This window comes from Amblyraja radiata, chromosome 19 (genome assembly GCF_010909765.2).
Source record: "Amblyraja radiata isolate CabotCenter1 chromosome 19, sAmbRad1.1.pri, whole genome shotgun sequence".
In the NCBI taxonomy this organism is placed as follows: domain Eukaryota; kingdom Metazoa; phylum Chordata; class Chondrichthyes; order Rajiformes; family Rajidae; genus Amblyraja; species Amblyraja radiata.
In genome coordinates, this window is record NC_045974.1 from 33,689,231 (window position 1) to 33,696,567 (window position 7,337).

Here is a 7,337-nt window from a genome sequence, read left to right on the forward strand (position 1 = left end):
ACAAAGTATGAACTGTTACACGGTTTGAAATCACAGAGCTTTAAAATCTTCACGTAGTCACTCACGTGACTCCAAAGTAAAATAGTAGATTAAACGAGAACTTACCAGTTTGAAGTTTGATCTGTATTTTATGAGGAGTTACGATGAGGGATTACGTGCCCTCTGCTCCCACCCTCAATTATAGAGATCAACTGGTAACTTAGTTCTCCTTATCGTTACTATGTTTATTTCAATTATTGTGTTGTTTCTGTGATTCCACACCGCTGCTTTGAAGTATGTCACGCATGCGTGCTGCACGGGGTCTTCACGTAATCCCTCATCGTAACTCCTCATAAAATACAGATCAAACCTCAAACTGGTAAGTTCTCGTTTAATCTTACTATTTTACATGCCTCAACTATCTCAACTAGCTCAGTCCATATACCCACCACTCTTTGAGTTTCACATACAGCATGGAGATCAGGGTTGTACACTTTTTTTGGAAAAGGGAGTAACATTTGCTATGCTCCAGTTCTCTGCCACCCCCAATTCCAGAGAGCATTTGGAAGATTATTATTAGTGCCCCTGTGCTTTCTACAAAATTCTACAATTCAATACACTTGGTGACTTATCTAATTAAGTTGAGCCAACTTTTATATTACTTCCACACTATCACTTTTTAATGTATGTTTTGTTTTGACTATTTTAAGAGGATTCTGGCCATCTCATTTGTTGAGTTTTTATTTTAATATCCCATTAATGGAAAATAATTCAGTCTTTTTACAAAATCACATTGTGGTTATTCACGGAAGAAGACTTATTGTCTCCAGAGATGCTGCCTGACCAGCTGAGTTAATCCAGCACGTTGTGTCCTTATTTGTAAACAAGCATCTGCAGTTCTTTGTGTCCACAGCATCTTCTTCCTTGGTGCAGACTAACATGAAATACCTATTTTGTTTGTAAGGGAGCATCCCTGCCTCCATGGGAACAGCTGTTTACTATTTGTGTGTTCAGACAAAAATGCAGCTGACATGAAACAAATATTATTATTCAACTTTCAACTATTCTCTGGTGTTAAAAACACAATTGGATAAGAATTATAGAAGTCTGGCTTGGAGTAATTTGTCATTGAGAAACAACATGTGAATTTAAGAATTTTATCTGTAGGCTTAGACTTCAGTGAAACTCTCCATATTCATTATGCAGCCTTTCATTTTATGCTGTGACATATCCTTTTAGTTCAAAGGCAGAGTAACATTATAAAATGAAATCAAATAGTTATTTTATGCATGGACATGCTTGGGCAATTTAGTGCTGCCTTTTCAGAATCGAAACCTAGTAACTTGTTGAAACTTACAAATTAAACTGCTGTGAGAGATTCTGTAGTGATTCTCAGTTCTATGCTCCAGGAAATTCTCATTCATTTGTGTTTCCTTAGTTCTTGACAGTTTCTTAAAATGAAAAATAACTTTCCAGCTTATCCATGCATTTTGTCATTCCCCAAGTGTCATTCTGTGTTGCGGTCAGATAGATAGCAGTTTTAGTCCAGGTTCGATTAAGACTTCCCTGCAGCGGGTTTGTAAGTACAGGAGGCTTGAATTGAAAGACAAAGCAGCATGCACCATGGTGTGTGATGAATTATACAGTGCAAGAAAGTTCCAGGTTCACATCCTGGTCTACCCTGAATGAGTCAACGTCAGTCACAGCAGTGATGGAGCACTGCAATTAGTATCAGCAACTCTGGGTTATGAAGGAATAAAAATGACAAGGGTTCTTGCAACTTGTCCTTAACTGCTGACCTGTCTGGATATTAGATGAGAGAGGGAATGGACTGGGCTGTGATTTTCCTCATGGGAAAATAGCCAGCCAACAATAACTCTCCAGATTCACAAGTGCAGAATGCCAAGTATAGTATCACAGAGGGCTGGAAAGAAAGATTGTTTCCCACAATTTGCTGAACTCCCACCTCAGTTTCGTGATTGTGAAGGAGACCGAGTTGGAAACAAAGACATTTGCTCATAAAGGGAGAAAAGTAAAATTAATTGCTGAGATTTTCTAAAACAATTATTGGTTCAAGCATATGCAAGATTATGACCCATATCCGGTCGATCACAGAATGCGTGTGTGTGCGTGGATGTGTTTTCTCTGTGTATGTTTTACTCTGTGTGTGCATTCATGTGTGTGTGTATCCGCGTGCGTGTGCACGCGTGTGTGTACATGCGTGTGTCTGTGCATCAGTGTGTGTGCATGCATGTGTGTGCGCGTGTGTGTGTGCTTCCACGTGTGCGTTTGTGTGCGCATTCATGTGTGTGTGTGTGTGCGCGTGTCGCATGAAAATTATAAAATTAAATAAAACAGGAAAATAAAAAGTAAACAGGAACATAGGAAATGCAGAGATGCCATCCACACAGCAGGAAGTCCAGAGTTTTAAGATTCTATGGTAATTATCACAGACATGTCACCTTAAACATCAGTGATAATTACCATTAATTATATCTTAAATTCACTCAACAGAGTGGATGGGAAACAAACACACAGCACATTGCTACACCGGGTTTATTTACATTAACTTACAGCACAGCTTGTAAGATGACTAAATTTATTATTGAATCGATGAAAGATCAACAATTTAATTTGTTTTAAAAATCCATTTGAAGCTGTGTGGGATATGTTGATCTGCACAGTATGCAAAGCATCATAAGAGTGTATATAGAGTCATAAGAGTTATAGAGTAATAAAATTATACATCATAAGAGTCTGAAGAAGGGTCTCGACTAGAGACGTGAGTCTGAAGAAGGGTCTCGACCCGAAACGTCACCCATTTCTTCTATCCAGAGATACTGCCTGTCCCGCTGAGTTACTCCAGCATTTTGTGTCTGTCTTCGGATTGAACCAGCATCTGCAGTTCCTTCCTACACAAACATCACAAATCGTGGGCCTTGTGCATGTAATCAAGCACAAAAGAAGGCCCAAAGTTAAATTAGAAGCCTCCATAATTTCCCGTCAGATATCCCAATGGAACACACAACTTGAACATTTAAGACTAGTTTGAGGTGCATATCCCCTTAAAAGAGTAAATGCATGTGCATGCACAAACTCATCTTTCAGCTACTATCTGGTGATATCAAAGGTGACATTCTAGGACATGGATCATGGCAGCCAGTAGCATCGCTCACTGACACTTGGCACAGGAAAGGAGTTTACCTTGAAGCATTTTACCTCAGCATGCACCTTGATGTTACTGCAAAAGCACCCAGCAGTGACCTGGGTAGGAATTGTCCCTAATCTAATTGGTCTTAATCTAAGCCTTCACCTTCCAATTAAGGCCAGGACCTTCAAAAATTTACAAAATGAAACATAATGCCTGTCCTGCCATCACCGCGCTCTATCCTCAGTCCCAACCCCCCCCCCCACCCCCCCCCATTCTCCCTCCTCCAATCATCATGCTGAATCATCATGTTACCAGCCCCCATTGCCTGCTGACTGACGTCTCTCTCGTCCAATCGGCGCCCTCGATCATCAGTCCCACCCCCACTGCCTCGCGGAAAGCAGAGATTTCACTGGGTTTTAAAATCCGGATGACAAAAACTTGGGGGGGATGTCCCCCGCCTCTCAAAACATGGGGGGGACGTGTGCGCTCAGACCCCCCTCCGGGTTTTCCGCCCCTGCCACTGGGGTGTAAACTACCCAAGTGAAATACCCAAGGAAAGGTACTATGAGAAGTTGAGGAGCAAATTCTCAGCTAATGACTCATCTTCAGCGTGGAAGGGCTTGCAAGAAATCACCAGTTACAAGAGGAAAAACACCCTTGGAAAACCGCTCCTTGGACAATCGTCAGGTGACCAATGACCTGAAAGAGTTCTACTGCACATTCAATAGACAGAAACAGCAAAGCCAAAATCTCCAGGACCGGACAATGTTTCCCCCTCTACCCTCATGCTCTGTGCCAAACAACTGGCACCAGTCTACACAGACATTTTCAATGTCCCTGCAAACCTGCACTGTCCTTGCCAAGGATTACTGGTCACAATGACTACAGGCCTGTCACACTGACCTCTGTAATTATGAAGACCCTTGAAAGATGTGCTTGCCCACCTGAAAAATATCATAAACCTCCTGCTGGACCCCATGCAGTTTGCATACACGGCAAATAGACCAGTGGATAATGCAGTCAGCCGAGGCCTACACTTCATCCTCAAGCACCTAGACCGCCAGGGGACCTATGCGAGGGTTTTGTTTGTGGATTTCAGCTCTACCGACAACACCATTGTGCCAGAGCTACTTCACTCTAAACTCTCCCAGTTGACTGTACCTGAACCTCTCTGTCAGTGAATCATCAACTTTCTGACAGACAGGAAGCAACATGTGAGGCTGGGAAAGCACATCTCAGACCCGCAGACCCTCAGCATAGGAGCACCGTAAGGCTGCGTACTCTCTCCTCTCCTTTACTCTCTCTACACAAACAACTCCTCTGTCAATCTTCTCAAGTTTGTGGACGACACAACCCTGATTGAACAGATCCAGGATGGGGAGGAACCAGCCTACAGACAGGAAGTGACACAGCTGGTGGCCTGGTGCCATCACAACAACCTGGAGGTCAATGCTCTTAAGACAGTGGAATTGATTGTAGATGTTAGGAGAGCTCCCCCTCCCCTTTCCCCCCACTACCCATCAACAACACCACAGTCACATCTGTGAAGTAATTTAAGTTCCTTGGAACCATCATCTCCAAGGACCTTAAGTGGGAGGACACCATTGACTCCACAGTCAAAAAGGCACAACAGAGGATGTACTTCCTGCGGCAGCTGAGAAACCACAATCTGCAATGGTGGTCCAGTTTTATACTCCCATCATAGAGTCTGTCCTCGACTTCTCCATCTGGTTTGGCTTAGCCACCAAGCATGACATCCGGAGCCTGCAACCATCATTCGATCAGCCGAGAAGGTTGTTGGCTGCAACTTTCCCCCCATCGACGAACTGTACACTGCAAGGGCCAGGAGGTGAGTGGCTAAGATCATCTTTGACCCTTCTCACCCGGGCCACAAACTCTTTGAAGCACTTCCCTCTGGAAGGCAACTCCGGACTGTCAAAGCCGCCACAGCCAGACATAAAAACAGCTTTTTTCCCGCGAGCAGTAGCTCTACTCTATGACCAAAAGTCTGTAGCCTCCTTTTGTTCTGGTATTTTATTTCATTCTTCAGATATTTAAATTATAATGTTTTATTCTTAATTGTTTATTGTATATCATGTTGTTACTTGCGAGCAAAGCACCAAGGCAAATTCCTTGGTTGTATACATACTTGGCTAATAAAAATGTATTCAATTCAATTCAATTTTCAGCCACATTGATTGACCTCTCATATTCCCACATAATATTCTATCTCTCATGTCTCTGCCCATTTACATAGCATATTTCCCCTTAAATCCTCTCCGCAACTTCCTCGTAGCCCAAACCCCCACTCAAATCTCTATCAATAGAGATCTTTATTATTAACAAACCATATATTTAGTGCAGAAGATGGTGTGAGTGATACCACTCGTGTGCTTTTTGTACTGCAGTTGATATCACTGTATCTGCCCTGTTCTATCCAAGTATCAGCCCATTATAGACCATGATAAAACTTATGAGTGACAATATCTGCTTCTTACATGGGGATTATATTCAGTGATCAGGTTTAGGATGAAATTCCAATCTACATCATATAATTTCTAGACACTATTATTTTTCCATGGCTAAGTGCTGGGAGTAATTGTTAATGCTATCCTGCAAGTTTGGCTGGTTCGCCAAGATAATGCTTTGGGATGTCCATATTAATTAATAAAATGGATGTGTTTTCTTTGCAAGTCTTACCGATAACGCATATAGAAAATATTGCCTCTGGCTGGTTAGTGGAGATTAGCTGATTTCACTCGTGAGATGAGGCATTTACCATATGTTACTTATTTACTACAGTTATTTATTGGGTTATAAATGGGTTATTCGCAAACAATAAATTCTTTTTTTTTCTTTTTTTCACAAATGAGCAATGACATATTTCAAATCACAGGAAGCAAAATGTTAGGATCCTACAATATAGAGTCAATATAAATCCACACCTATCAGAAATATATTAACTGTACATGGCACTATTACATAATAAGGATGCACTCGGTCCTAATATGGTGTTAATGATGGTTTTGCAATTTATTTCTGTGATTGAAATCATTACGTTCCATTGGGTTGTTTAAAAATACCAAATTATGGCAAGTTTTGATTTAAACAGTAATCATTGTTAGCTGCCTTGGTTATTTTCAGCTTTGTGTTATCAAACTCGAACTGGCATCCAAAAATCTTTGCAGTAAACAGGAATACTGTATAAACTGTAATGCACAGAAAGGAATATAGCACCATAATCAGAAATAATTGCCTTGGTTGCAACTTGTTATTGTTATCTTAATCATTTGGTCATATATTACTTAATATATAACCAAATAACGAAGATAACAATAAAAAGTTCCAACCAAGGCAATTATTTCTGATTATTATTCATCTGGGTAAATGTGTCAGAATTTGTATAACTTATGTTCTTAGATGAACTACAAAGGTGTCAGGGAATTAAAATAGAGTGTAGAAGAATGACGTACTGGCCAAAATTGGATCAGCTGTCATCTTATTATTGTTGAATCACACTCAAAGGTCCGGTTGGACTAGTTGAAGCTTCTGTTTCTTAGAGTGTTTTTGTCATAGAGCCATACAGCACAAAAACAGGCTCCGTGACCAAACAAGTTGACTAACCCAGCCAAACTGAGTTAGTCCCAATGGCTTGTACTTGCCCCATATCTTTACAAACCTTTCCGATCCATGTAACTCTCTAAAGGGCCTGTCCCACTTGGCTGTCATTTACGCGACAGGCCGGTAGTGACTGACGCGCGACGGTCGTGCGACAATCGCGCGCGTCATCATGCGTACGCACAGCCATCAGGAGTACGTAACGTAATTCGAAGATAGACACAGAATGCAGGAGTAACTCAGCAGGACCGGCAGCATCTCTGGAGAGAAGGAATGGATGATGTTTCGGGTCGAGACTCTTCTTCAGTCTTAAGAAGGGTCTCGACCTGAAACGTCATCCATTGCTTCTCACCAGAGATGCTGCCGGTCCTGCTGAATTACTCCAGTATTTTGTGTCTATCTCAAATTGTCTTGGCCCCGCTCTGGGAGTTGGAGTGAGGGTGGATCCCGATCCGCAACGGCCGTGAGGCCCAGGCTGAGCTCGGCGATCGTTTGCCTGCTTCTGCTGCTGTTGGAGGTGAGACGTTGCGCCGCGCCAAGGTCTTGGGCCTGTCCCACTTTGGCCGTCAGTTATGTGACAGGCCGGTGG